This window comes from Aphis gossypii, chromosome X (assembly GCF_020184175.1).
Source record: "Aphis gossypii isolate Hap1 chromosome X, ASM2018417v2, whole genome shotgun sequence".
In the NCBI taxonomy this organism is placed as follows: Eukaryota; Metazoa; Arthropoda; class Insecta; order Hemiptera; family Aphididae; genus Aphis; species Aphis gossypii.
Window position 1 is genome coordinate 19,425,352 of NC_065533.1, and position 15,741 is coordinate 19,441,092.

The following is a 15,741-nucleotide window of genomic DNA, read 5'->3' on the forward strand; positions in this document are numbered from 1 at the left end:
TAAGAGAGTGAACAAACAATTTTTATTCGGAATTCGTCGGGAATTGAGATTGGATAAAGGTAACAATGTTTTCAAAACCTTTTCTGATCTTTTCGTCGATTAATTTATTTTTGGCTGCTTCTTTTTTTTTTTTTTTTTTTTTTTTGCGGTACTTGTTCATGTTGAAAAGTTTTTCATTGTTTTTTAGATTTTGTAAGTCGAATTTCACCTTTTTTATTGATTTCTCTATCTTTTTAATAGTCTTTTTTTGGTTGTCTGACATCTGAAACATGTGTAATAGAATTAGTTTTCGATCTATTGTCTATATTTATGAATATTTTGATCTAAAGAGTGTGAGGGTATTTTTTCAATCTAATTTGTCGTATGAGCGTAAGAGCGTAAAAAAGTGGAAATAATGATTGGGGGTAATGAAAAATAAATTTTACATAAAATTATGTGAATTGTAGGTGTTTGCTGGAGTTTTCCTCTTTTTCTTTCTTCATGTATTTAGTATTAAATTTTTTTATATTTTTATAGGTACATACATTATACTATAAAACGTTAATTTGTAATTTGTAATTGTCAATATCCCTTAAAAAAATTCTATTTTGACAATTACGTGTGCAGTAATTTAATTATTTATTAGTTGATATTATATTATAAAAGTAATATTTTGGTTCGTTTAGTTTTTATTTAAAGCCTGGCTGGGATTGGTGAGGGATAAAACAATATAATTTTATTTAAACTATAATATTTTATAAATTATAACAAGTAAACCCAACAATTAGTGTAAGTATTGTAAGTAATGAAAAATAAATTATATCTCCCCCAAAAATCGTCTATAACTGTGGTATATATCTTAAATTTTGTAGTTAAAATAGTTTTCAGGGTTTTTAATTCATTTGGTATCTAGTATGAAAAATTTAGTATGTATGTCAATTTTCCAATTTGTATTTAATATTTTAATAATATTGGTGAAATACATTTCTTCTTATTTTATTCATTGTCGATTTTTGTTTAATCTTGGATGTTGGTATGATCTTTTTTAATTTGAATGTGTTAAAATTATTTATTTCTCAGAGGTATATTTTTGGGATAATAGTTTTTATGTTTTGCTTAAGTTCGTAATAACAGATTTACACGGAAGGTCAATTTTAATAAAACCTATGTGGTTATAGCTAATTTTTAGTTTCTTTGTTTATATAATTATATCTAATTGTTATTATTGTTATAGATATATTTTTAACAATAATGTGGGTTGCGTTTTGCGGGCGCAACTCCTTTCGTCCAAAAATGACCTTCCTCTTTTTGCCCACGTTCTCATTTCGACCAAAAATGATAAAATACTTTCTTCTTTTCGCCTACAAATAATTGTATTCTTTTCGCCCACGGTTTCACGTTTTAAATTTTGGAAACCACTGTCTCAAAATTAATTATTTAAAAAAAAACAAAAAAAATCAAATAAAAAAAATAAAAAAGCGGGCTGTACATTAGGTTGTGGGGTGGACCTCGGACTAGGGTAGGTTAAATTTGAATGCAATGATAGGTATCATTGTATACGAAAAACGATTCTGAACGAAGATGATTTGTCAGCCTAGGATATAATTTCCAGTGGTTGGTGAAAAAGGTGGTTTATGTTTTAATAGCCTGAATACACCAAAATTTAAGTTCTTATATAATTATTGTAAGCTAAACTTTTGAAAAATCTTGTATTACATTTTCAATTCTTAGCTACTTATGCAAAATTTTTTATAAATTATACCTACAAAATAATTTGCAAATATTCATGATTTTGACGAATTTTTGTCAATATTTGAACTTTAAATGCTAATAAATAAAATTGTGCCTGTGTATTCTTATAATTTTTAAATTATAAGATTAACTTATGAGAAACTTTGTATAAAAATTTCAAGTATTTTTATTGGGCCAAAAAAATTTTATCAACACTTCAAAAAAAAAAAAAATTGAAAATTTCAGTTGTCTATAAATAGCTCAAAAAAAGTCAAAATTTTTTGAAAATTGTATCATGTAAAGAAAATGCCAATCTAAATAACTGATGAAATTTTCAAGTATTTATGACTTATACTTTTTGAATAATAATAAATATTTTAAATCGTTATCGTTACGCGATTTTGTAAAAATTTAAAATTCAAACGCATTTAAAATTTTTCTTATAATGATGCATTAATGCTTTGAGTTTTCTCTATAGATACTTGAAGGAAAACTTAGTGTTGTATTTTCAATTCGTAGTTATTAATACAAAAAATTTTATAATTTTTCAACTTCAAAATTACTTGCACATTTTCGCGTTTTCGACAGATTTCGTAAAAATTTGAACTATAAACGCTTATAAAAAAAAATTGTGACTAACGATTTTTAATTTTTTTTAGGTACAATAAGAGCAACTCATAAGGAACCTTGTATTAAATTTTCAAGTTTTTTTGGTCAGCCAAAAAATTTTTATTGTTATTTAAAAAAAAAATACTTAGAAAAATTGAAAATTTCAGTGGTCTATAAATAACTCAAAAAAGTCAAAAATTTGTTGAAAATTTAACTGTACATAGATAACACTAACATAAACATTTGGTGAAAATTTCAAGTATTTAGAGTGATTAGTTTTTGAATTAGAACCATATAAAAATATCGATTCGGTCGAAAACTGGTTTTACGTAAAAATTCCCGTTTTTCCGTAATTTTTTTTGTTTTTCTCGATTTTTTTGAAAACTGTTGGAAAATGTTTACTTTTGACCTTTATAATGCACCAAAGATATTCACTTTTCTATCGGAAACCACTACCCCCAAAGTTTGACATTGAAGCATTATTTCGACTAGTTATGCTGTACACTGATACAAAAACAAAAAAAAAAACATACATCATTGTAAAATCAATACATTCATCACTCCGTTCAGAATCTAAAATGTATAATTATTAATAACAATTAATTATATAAATAATTAATATAATTGTTAATTATTATTAATGATTATATATTTTTCTATTTGATTATCATATGATTTTTTTTTAATTATTAATTTTGAGACAGTGTTTTCCAAAATGTAAAACGTGAAACCGTGGGCGAAAAGAGGAAACTATTTTATCATTTTTGGTCGAAAAAAGGACGTGGGCAAAAAGAGGTAAGTCATTTTTTGGCGAAAGGAGTACCGTCCGTGTTTTGCTATTGTGAATATATTTATTCTAATATTCCTATCTGTTTTATAATTATTGTATCGTCTTTGCGTTATTTCAGGCATTGAAATAACAGTACTCAAAAATATTTGTTTTACTTAGTTATTTATTAATTAGAATTAATTTTAAATACCTAACATACAAATTTCTTAAAATAGATTGAAATATAAGTACCAACTTGTAAAAATTACTGTCAAGAATACACGAGTTTTATTTATAATACAATAAAATTATACAAAACACATTTAAAGCACACCAAGAGGTAAATACCACATTGTCTTATACTCATAAAGTCATAAACATATGTTATATTAAAAAAAAAAATTAATATTGCTGTATTATGCATTAGATATGTATACCACTATGTTAAGAAAACCATTATGTAATAGGTAACCAGTTAGTAGCCATAGTTTAGAAAACTATACTGTCAATGAAGTGCTTAGATATACTTTAAATTGTGTGTGTTTTATGTAATTTGTGTATGAAAATATGATAAACATGTACAACAATATATTTTGTATATTTTAAGTTGAGATAAAAATGTATGATCTATTTTTTTATCATTTAATAAGACTTAACAAATTCTTAAATTATTTTTCATATAATTATTATTAATTACTTCACTGAATTTTGTACTCTTAGATTGTAATGTCATATATTATTTGGCCAAATTATTTTTATTTAATTGCATAATATATATGATTTTATTATTAATCATGATATTAGAAATGTATTATAGTATTATTTTTATTAGGCATCATAATATTTTTTAATATTTATTTAGAGGTATATGACAAAATAAAGTTTTATGTTTTTTAGATAGTGCTTAAGACTTATAGAATCTAACCTAACGTATGGCAATATGGCAAAAAAATGTTTTAAACAGCTAAATATTTTCTAAAACTTGTTAGGTACTATCCTTTTCTAATATTTAATGTGAGACAAAAAATAGAAATATTATACATTGCACCATTATGTGATTAAAGATGATCTCAAAGAATGTCTGTAAGTTTTAAACAGTATTGCTGACACTGTTGAACATTAAACTTTAACTGTAGTAGAAAAAAAGTACACAAATAATATGCACATGAAAAAGACAGACGGACTTTAATAATTACTAGCAAAATATATAAATTATCTCAAATCTTACATAACATTTCACAAAAAAAATTGATAAATAAGAAGTGAAGGCATAACAATTATCCGTTCTATCCATATCCATCTTAAGGTATCTTAGATTATCAATTTCCATATCTTATTCTTAATGTAACAAATATTTTTATATTAGATATTAAAGTTTATCACAACAAAATGTTTGATAATATAGATAATTAAAAAAATGTTTCACCAAAAAATTGGTATTTATTTTTTTTTGTGTCTGTACCTTGTAAACTATAACACTACATCTTAAAAACATAAATTGTTTATATTAAAAAATAATAGTATTAATGAGTTCAAACAAATAATTGAAAGTGTAAACAATAATATTGTACATATTCAGGTATTTTAAGTGTGAAATAATATTATTTAATACTTAAATAATGTATTGTAATCAGTGGCGTCATGAATATTTTTTTCACTGGGGCAAACATTGAAGTTAAACCACCCACCCACCCATAAAAAATCTGCCGATATACCTATAAATTAAATATTAAAAATAATACATTATAATGATTGTTAAATATAAAAATATTGTTACGATCTAACAAAATTACCCACTAATCTAAAATTGTTTGGGGCAATTGTTCCAAAAAATAAGCTCGTGACACCATTGATTGTAATGACCTTGGTAGTATTGGTGTATATTATATTATAAAATGCTTATTATTACCTACTATATTATTTTTAAGCATACAACTGTTTTTTTAATATTTATTTATAGTTTTATGATAGAATACGCTTTTATATTTTTTAGGGAGTTAGCAGAATGAACCAATAAATAGCATGTTAAAATACCTGTTATTTTTTTTTTAACAATCGAAGATGATCATTATACAAGTGAAGTAGCTGCAATAGGTTTAATGACCACTGTAAACAAAAAAAAAATAAATATATATTAAGAAGCTTCTTAAATCAGTATATGAAAGAATAAAGTTTCATGTGTTTTAGAAGAATTAATTTTTAAATACCTATCTGTGTTTTAACAGACACTCGATAATGGTCATGATATGAGTGTAGTAGCTGCAATAGATTTAATGTCTTAATGATCACTGAAAACAAACAAAAAAAAAATATTAAAAACTTAAATGAAGAAATTTAACAATTGGAATCAGTTTTTCAAACATGGAGTGAAAGCAAAACTTATTTGTTGAATCAAAATTTAAAGATATTTTTAAGTTAATCAATTCCTACTTCTTTTTAAAATTTTATCAAAATTGGATTGATCAGAACAAAATATTGGATAATATAATTAAAGAAAATGTTTCCTCAAAAACTTCTGAGCTTGATGGTATTTCTATTTAATGAAAATGATGAGTTCAAACAACTGACTGTTTTATTATCTACAAAAACATAAATTTTAAACTTTATTATAGTAAAGGAACTCTAAATGTTTAGTTTTATTTATAATATTCACTTTTAATCTATTGAAGAAATTATTGATAATGGCTATGCATAGTCTGGTCACACTTTGTTATTAATTATCAATAAAAGTAGAAATATTGTTGTCTCCGTTTCCTCATGTATGAAACCAAATATTGCTAATTCAATATTAGCTACCTGACTTTGTCATAATTTTATTAAGAGTTATAACTTATAACTTTTATAGTCCTTTTTTTTTTTGCTTTATATGTCATAACTAATTAGTAATTACTATGTCTTCAACTTTATTATTGTCTCCGAACCTATGTAATGACAACTTTAAAGTTATTAAAATTCCACCAAACGATAAGCAATATAAAATATTTAAAAGCAAGTAATGTTTATATTTAAATAATAAAATATGTTTGTTGTTTAATACCTCACTGCTTTAAATATTGGACTAATAAGTAATTAGGTAAAATAAAGTGGTAATTTATGAATAACTTAAAATATAGAAAAGATACAAATTACAGTTATATATAATATATTAATTTATCAGTATATTTCAGTTACAATTTTGAATTTGTGGTGTTGATATAATATTTCATATATTTAAAAATATGGTATTTCCTTTTATGTTGATTAAAAAATCTACTACAAAACTATTTTTTTTAACATTTCATATACTATTTATCCAATTCTTAAATTATATTTTAATTTTATTGTAGTATTTGATTACTAATAAATAAATATCAAATATGTACCAGTTTCCAGAATAAAAAATTTATAAAGTTATTTTGAATATTGCAATACATAATATTTTTTTTGTAATTGATGAGTTTGTTATACTTAAAAAAATGTAATTTATATTATTAAAACTAGGTATTTGTTATATAAAAGTACATTTATCTACTTATTTGATAATTCTTATTTTAAAAATCCATACTTATATTACAAATTAAAAAAAAAATTGAAATTATTATTAAAAGCAAAGTATTTTTTAAATAAGTAGAAAACTTATAAAAAGTATTTTTAATAATACTTGAATACAATTAAGGAAAATTATTCATATAGGTGAATTTAATACTATTATTCTATGATATTTGAATATGTATTCAAAATGCTTTAAAATATTATTCGTAACATGTCTGCAGTACTTAATATCCAAATAATATTCTGTAGAGATTGTATTTGTGCAATAAATTGTAGTATTAAAATATTCTTAATATTAATAAATCATAATAATTTCTAAGATGAAGCAATTTTTTTTTTCAATACTAATTTATAGTTTTATAACAGAATATAATTTTATATATTTTAGGTAGTTTTGTAGAATTAACTTTTAAATACCTGTCTGTGTTTTAACAAATAATTGAACATGGTAATGGTATAGGTGAAATAGCTGCACTAGGTTTAATGATCATCAAAATAAAAATAACATTAAATGGGTTTTTTATAAAGGTATTCAAAAACTTAAATAAAGAAATTCAATAACTAGAATCAGTATATCAAATATGAAGTAAAAGTAAAGAATTATCTGTCGAATGCATATATCTAAAGATATAATTAAAGTTATCAATAATTACTTCTAATCTAAATGTTGTCAATATCGAGTTGATTAGAATGAAATATTGAATAAGTACTATAATTAAAGACAATGTTTTTGTTTGATGTTGTTCTTTATCTCTTTCAGTTAGAACATTGCATTTTAATAACATAATATAGCTACTTTTGTATAATGATATTAATGAGTTTAAACAACTGACTGATAGTGTTAACAATTATTGTGCAACTGAAGCTATTTTATAAATGACAATTTTTTTTTATCAAATACCTAAATAATATTTTGTAAAGGTCGTATTGGTATAACTTTTACAGATATTAATGCTCCTAGTTAAACAACTGGGTTAATGGATAATAACACTGCTATAATAATCGGACGATGTTAACAACACAAATACAAAAATATAGGATACATGACGAGCACTTATCAGTAGGTAATTTATATATTCTCGAATAGACAGATTGTGTGTGTTCCGCTGTGGTTGAGTTTTATACAAATAAGTACATTATATACTTACGCCATACAATAATCTTACTCTATAAACAATATTGATTTTATTGAATGCCAAAATAATTTGCGCTTAACCATTTAATTGTGATCAGAATAAGAATTAATATTGGTAAGATTAATTTAATTTTAATTCGCTTTACCTAAGACCACTTGTCATCAGTATTACCCGACTTGTCTTTTATCGATTATGTTCCCTTATGTAAATCAGGTAGGTATACGGTTTAAACAGCGGATTTAATAAACGACAAGTGTTCGTCAAATTGTAAAATATATTTCATACAATTCCTATATTATATTTCTCGTGATCTCTCACAAGCATTGAGAGTGTAAAAATAATAATTAACGACTATTAACGAACTAAAAAAATAGCAAAAACGTTAGCCACTGATATTACAACGATGATAATGAATAACAGCACTATACTCACACGGCAATCTCGCCGACGGCAGATAATCGGATCAAAACATTGCGGGGTGTGGTGGATCAAGTGGGTGGTTGAAAACTGAAAAGCGAGCGTAGGCCTTGGTCGACGGCGCCGCCGTGCCGCGTAGCATAGCTCGCCGGTCGGACGTTTGGTCCTAGCCCCAGCCCGACTCTCGTGTACGCCGCGCGCGCGAGATTGAATCTCGGGACAATTGGTCCTCACGCAAAAACGCCGTCACAGGTAGCTCAATGAAAAATAGATCGTTGCTGTACGGTACCCGCGTATGTGCATCGAAGCAGATTACTGTAAAAATCAGTTTTCGCCGATCGGAATTCGTATCATTTTCTCGTCCTCTTTATAAAAATGCGCATCGACTGCCGCCGGACAGGAGACCAATTGTCCCGCGCACGGTGTATTTTCACGGGGACCAATTGTCTGTTTACCGGATCGGATGCTGCGGCGGGCGGTGGTACTGGTGACGGTGGAACGAACGTGTGAAATTGATTTTTGACGAATCAGCGTGCGAGTGGTGGCGCCCGGGCCGGCGCGGCGGCCGACGGCGGAACAATCGATTGTGCGAGATTGAATTTGGGGGGATGCAGCAGGTGGACCAGGTGATAGTCTGGCGCCACGGCAGCGTTGTAGTGACGTCGGAGAGCAACGAGGAGCCACTGCTACACAGCTGCGCAGGTACCGCGTAACAGGTGCGCAGATGCGCCTTTTTTTTTGGCGATCACACTGTTCACCGCGAAGGAATTCCACTCGTCCAGTTTTCAGAGGTTTTCAAACTTTTTTTTCGCGTACTTATTACCTATACGGATCGGTCGTGTACCACTAATGGATACAATTATAACTATTCATTCAACATTTCAATACGTTTACATAACAATATAATAGTTTTTTTTTTTTTTTTTTTTTTTTTTAATAGATTAAAATGTTTTACATAATATTCATATTAAAATTGTTAGTTGATAGTATTGAGATGGATTGATTTTATTTTTACCCGAAACGTTGTATTTATAATTTTATCAATATTTTACTATTAGTAAAGCACGTATTTATTTAAGTCATCTATTATTGTTATTGACTTATGAGTCAACACCTCTGCGTCCTTTAACTTCTACACAAATTTAGAAAATTCTGATCAGCGCTGTTCCGCCTCACAAAAATATCACTGGGTTCTCATACGTATAATTACGTAAATGTTTTAAATTCTCATGAATAAGATTTTGAGATTGCAACAAAATAACTGGAATTGTTGCTTTTTGTTTAAATATTTAATTTTATTAAAAAAAAATTAAACTTAAAATGTCTATAAAAGAAATTGTGTCAATGTATTATAGATATAATTAAATATAAAATAAATAGTTAATAAAGTAACTGTAAATTTTAATAAAAACTTACAGCAGTGGAAGAAGTATAGCTTCAGTTTTATGTTTCTAGATGTTGTCATTAAGTAATTATGATTAATTATTCGTATACATCATTGATATTTAAATGTTTTGATGAACTTTAATCAACACATAGCCAAAACAGTTGTGACGTTTTAGCTTTTTAGCGGCTAAATTCTTGCCCACTGTTTAAGAGCACTAAAATCGTAACTTATGAGCAGAGTTTTTCAGTATCTTCGATACACGTATATTAAATACAATTGTATTTTGTATCTTTTATCTCGATACAGTCATGAGAAGAATTGAGTATTTCATAAAAAATCTCTTCTAATAATACATGTTTTATATTTTGAAATATATTTTTTCCATAAAGATGAACAACTGAACAACTTTTAAAATTAGTAATGCCTTCGTGATTTTTATATTTATTATTGATTTCATGTTAAGTCAGTCTATAGAAATAGAATAAGTGATTATAATATATTTAAAATATTTGTCAATCGTTGTATGTTTTAAGAGTTTTTGATACATGGTCATTGAACAGATTTTACTGTAGGTATGTTATTATATTAGACATATAAAAATCTCACACGGATACTACTAGTACCATATCTGTGTATATTATATATCGATGTATATTATATAAATAATATGCAGATAAATAGTTATCGATGGCGTGAGTCGTTAATAAAATATTAATATATCATAATAATATACATAATATCAAGAATCATTAATACATTCAAATCTAGAGTGATGTATGTGAATAGCTAAATTATTGACAACGAAGGTATTATTGTAAAGGAGCTTTTTTTTGACATTAAGGACCTTAACTTTTATTTTCGATTAGCGTAAGGAGCGGTAGGTATATACAAGTTCTAAGTCAACAAAACACGTAGGAAACCGAAGAGGCACTTTGGATTGTTTGTAAACCACTACATTTATAATTTTCCTTCATTGGAAACCTATAAGGATGACAGTTCATTTCAAATAAATGAAATAGATTCCTATATCACTATTGAAAATAGTATTTTTTATTTGTTCTGGAATATGTGAAAAGTAACCTTATTTTCTTCGTAAAGTTTGAAAACTGTTTTGTATGAGTTTGAATTAAAATTTGCAGTTTTTAATTTTAATTAAAGTAGAAAATTTAAATTATGGACTTAAAATGTATCCATACCTATATTATTATATTCCACAGTGACGTGCTGGTGTGGAGTGGGTTTCAACTTAATATATGTGTTGAAAATTATAAGACAATGAATTTGTGGGATACGTAGCACTCCTCATACCCCATTAAGTTTTAAAAAATTTAAATTCAAAACATATATAATTTTTTCAAGTATAACATCTTAATAATTATTAATTATTAATACAAATAAATTGTAAAAAATATAGAATTCGTTAAAATGTTGAAATAATATTAACAAAAAAAAAATTTTTACTAAGGCTTAATCAAGTCAATTCTCCTATTTTTGGCGAGAAAAATTTCGTCTAATTAATTAAAATAAATTAAATATAATGAGAGATGAAATAACGTGCGAATCAATAGTGTATGTAATACTGATCAGTGATCACACAAACTATAGTATATACAAAATAAGTAACGAGTACACGAGCGTACTATGTATTGTTATTGATATTACATTATTATTTATAACTCCGTACATAATAGTAATGCGGTATTTTGAAAGAATAATATTTACAACGCTTGACATTTGTTTGAATAAACATATAAACAAAAAACATCATATTTGATCAAAAAAACTTGCCTTTTTAACAACATTTTTATAGACCTTTTAAATTAAAATGTTAACGAAAATAAAATTGGATATTTAAATACAGAATTATGAGTTTAGTAATCTTGTTAAAGATAGGTACTTGAAAAAAATAATCTGCGGAATATGAAAATTTTAATGTATTTATTTATTTATCTTTTATTACACAATATCATAAACTCATATAATATGTATTAAATCATTTTTTAGCAATTCATAATTTAAATGAACAATAATACAGAGTCGAAATGACACTTTTAAATACAAGATCATTTGTTAAAAAAATTTGTTAATCGGTCCGCGATGAACTTTATAAATCGTTTTACTATAATGGCACACTCTTACACTTTACTATGATGCCTACAAAACTTATTCGACAAAATAGAAAACTTTTCGATACAGTAATTTTGTGTGCTATTCACGGTAGTCGAGTAATGAGAAATATTCTAGACAATTATTAGACATCTAAACCGCAGCGACTTACGGAAAAATTGGATAATTCGACAACAGTCTAATTAATTACACTACTGTTTATTATGGTTAATGCAAACTTGTCGTGGTTAGATACGTATAGGTACCGACGACAAAATGTGTATTAACGTCGTTAAAACACAATAGTAAGCTATAAAACTGTGTGAAATTGAAATTTTTAATATTAATGTAAGGTATTGAGGAACGCGTAAATGCACTTGGAGGTGTTGAAAAACCAATAGTAATCGCGATTTCCATTTAGTTACAAGTCGCGAACAGACGTCGAAATTCATAAAAATTAAGGGTTTGTTTTGTGCGTCACGTAAATGATATCGCGATGCTTACGACGAGATGTACTGTTAGATATAGGTAACAAATTAATATAATACTTACAACGAAAACGCCGTCTGACTAAACCGCTTCTTGAGTATTAAACTTATTTACCGTCCGTTTAGGTACTATATGCACTACTTTCGACGACCGTACAAATAATTCAAATGAACAGTAACAGAGTCGAAATATCACTTTAAAATACAAGATAATTTGTTTAATTGAATTGTTAATCGGTCCGCGATGAACTTTATAAATCGTTTTACTATAATGGCACACTCTTTGTAATTTTACAAATCATATATGTCAGATTCATTAAATCTGACATAAATTTTATGTGATTTGATAAAAATATATAAATTTACTTGGTAATTGATAAAATTAGTATAAGTAGGAAATATCAAACGTCCAATAAGTACGACTCGCATTGTTATGTAGAACTTAGCATTTTAGATAACATTTTATAATTTATTAAACATTATCGTAGGGTTTGGCATTTGAGTATATTAAGAGGCTTTCTCAAATCCTCGTAATTATTTTAATAATGCGAATTGGTAAATGTGAAATCTATAACATTTTGTGTTATTTGCTCTTCTCAGATAAACAGTTAATTAATGATAATACGTCATTATTATCAACTAAAAAATGAAATAAAGTACCCATTATTCAATTCACATTTACGTAATTGATTTGATAAATAAAATTAATAAAGTTTAACAATTAATTCACATTATTAACCATCATTACCATAATATAGTAATACTCTCGTTTCAATCGTATTCATTCAGACGTTTGTCGTTGTCCAGTCCGCACGTTTAAAATTATAATACATAGTACTTAGGTGTTAACTGATCTTTTTTTAAACATCACAATACCTACCAGAAGATACGCCGTTGGATTGATTTGTTTTATTCATAACAATTACAGTATCTAGAGAGTTAGGTAAGTGAAATTTAAATTTTAAAACCTGGAGTCTTCGATACTAGAAAACTCTTTTCAAATTCTTATTATTATCTTATTTTCATATAGGTACCTATAAGATTTTCAATAGCTTTAAGTTTAATAAGTGTTCGCATTGATTGCAGTTTTTTTTGTTGTTCATAATACCTATTATTGTTTTCAACGTGTTGGTGGATAAATGATAATTGATTTTCTTTTTTTTTTTTTCAACTCATCAACAATCAATATCACCCGAACTTTTATTATTAAAATAACGAAATTCATAGATGCAGAGTGCGGATTTAAATGCATTAAAAACCAACCAAAAATACACTAAATAATCTTAAAATATGGATAAATATATGAATGATAAATAGAATAAATATCTATAAGCAGTTAGCAAAAATGAATATTATTTTTTGAATAATTAGGTATAGTGAAATAATAGCAATGGCCAATCACATTGATCGCAGGTCATATTTGGGAAAACTGTTCGTCGTACCTAAAAGTATCTAAACATATTAATCTATTTTGATACTATAAAAATAACATTTTTTTTAAAATATATCAGACAATAATATACTATCATAAAAAAAACATTGAATAAAAAACTTTTATTTTTTAAATCATATTGTTGTGCTCCCTTAGCATATAATATCATACGATCAACCAGAATAAATATGCAAATGCATACAAATCCGTGCTATAGTCATAGTTGTCAAAATTAATGGAACACAAAATTGCTTTATCGAAAATTATTCTATTTTATCATACAGATAAGATACATTTCTTAATGTTCTTATAAAATCGAAAATCAACGTTTAGTTTTAAATTGTATTAAATATTATCAAAATTTGATAAAATATAAGAAGTTGAAAATCATTATTTAACATAACTGATGGGTACGTAATCCTGCTTTAAATTATTTCTTATTAATTTGCACTTAGATTTAATCATTTTCCGATTTACACGTAACCAGTTGACTTAATTTGCTTTAAATATGTTTAAATGTGGTTATTGTATTTCGTGATTGCAGCAGTTAATAATGTCATCTTCAAAAAACACACAGTCGTCGTCTGGGTTCAAGCCCAAAGAACAACAACCACCAAAAGTCTATGTGGAGATGCGAGATAAAAACTTCGCTGAAAAAGCTCGTCAGAAAGATGGTCTGCCGCCGGTGGACAAATATACGTCGAAATCGCAGTTTCCGCCGCTTGGATCTAAACCAAACTTCGGTCAAATGAAAGATTCAAAAAAGAAATGATTAAAAAAAAAAAAGTGTATCATCTTACTGAAAATAAATGTATAACGATAACCTTTTTTCTTTCTCTATTGCATAATCCTTACACGAACACAGACATCTCAAGTTTAAGTGCATGATGTGTGACAAAAATAATTTCATCGTATGAAAATGATTATGTTATAACGGTAATTTTAGCACAGCGAACTATTTGTGTGATCACACATTTAAATACACGTACAGCTGACTGGTATAGCACTATAGGTACGCAAGTATTAACATGACTGATTTGCAAAAAACTGGTTTAAGTTTCTAATAGTTTTGAAAAATAAATCGGTAAAAACTATAAATTAGAGACGGAACACCGCGAATTATAGTTTTACAAATAACGTCAGATTTTGACAAATTCGATTTTTTTACTTAGTTGTAACTCGAAAACGAATCGTTGTCAATGCTTAAAATGTTCATTAAATGTTTATATTGGTGTAAACTATTCACAGTTAAATTTTCAAAATATTATGGCTTATAATGGATTTTTCTAAGTATTCTTTTTATTTATTTGGGTGGCCGACAAAAACTTGAAAATTTAATTAAAGGCTTCTTATAAGTTGTTCTTATAGTCGTTAAAATAATCGAAAAACGTTAGTTACAATTATTTTTATCAGCGTTTAAAGTTCAAGTTTTTACGAAAAATGCGAAAATCAAGATAATTTGTAAGTAATTTTGTAGTTAAAATCCATAAAATGTTAAGTATTTATATCTAAGATTACAAAATTCAACACATCACGGACACTTTTGTACAACTGTCACGGATCAAATTTTACTAGGTAAGTGTAAAATGTTATAATAATTTTATAAAATACATATTTCTGATACTCTATCGAAATGAGACAAAGATATCGTTTAAAGTGTTTAATTAACGAGTTAACAATTTATTGATGTACCTATATTGTACAAGATTATATTGCGTCTTTGTACTATACGATTTATTTTATTTTCATCTCGTTCAGTCGTTCAGCCGTTTTCGTAATCAACCATAAGAAAAATACTTGATGCGGCTGTTATAGATCGTATCCGCTCAGAATTGCTCAAACAAATTCCTACCTTGCCTTAACTTTTCAAGATACATAAATCTACAGCGTATTATACTATGATGCGATGTATCTTAAATAATGATGAAAATGTTTATTTAGTACCTACTCAATTATCAACAAAAATTTTTGCACGCTTACAGGTTACAGCTGTACGTGTATTTAAATGTGTAATCACAAATAGTTCGGTACCTACGGTACGATTACCATTATCACATTATTGCCATACGATGAAGTTATTTTTGTCACACGTCATGCATCTAAACTGGAGATATTTGTGTTCGTGTAGGGATTGTGAAATAAAGAAAGAAAAAAAG

General features: G+C 26.6%; 1 long non-coding RNA gene across 1 annotated transcript; it reads right to left on the reverse strand.

Moving 5' to 3' along the window:
* On the reverse strand, positions 1 to 8,369 carry LOC114132486 (uncharacterized). Its single transcript, XR_007605662.1, has 4 exons — positions 8,188 to 8,369; positions 5,296 to 5,376; positions 5,123 to 5,194; positions 1 to 262 (listed from the first exon to the last, which is right to left on the reverse strand). It is a non-coding gene; the product is annotated as an uncharacterized LOC114132486 (long non-coding RNA).
* Between the last annotated feature and the right edge of the window lie 7,372 nt (positions 8,370 to 15,741).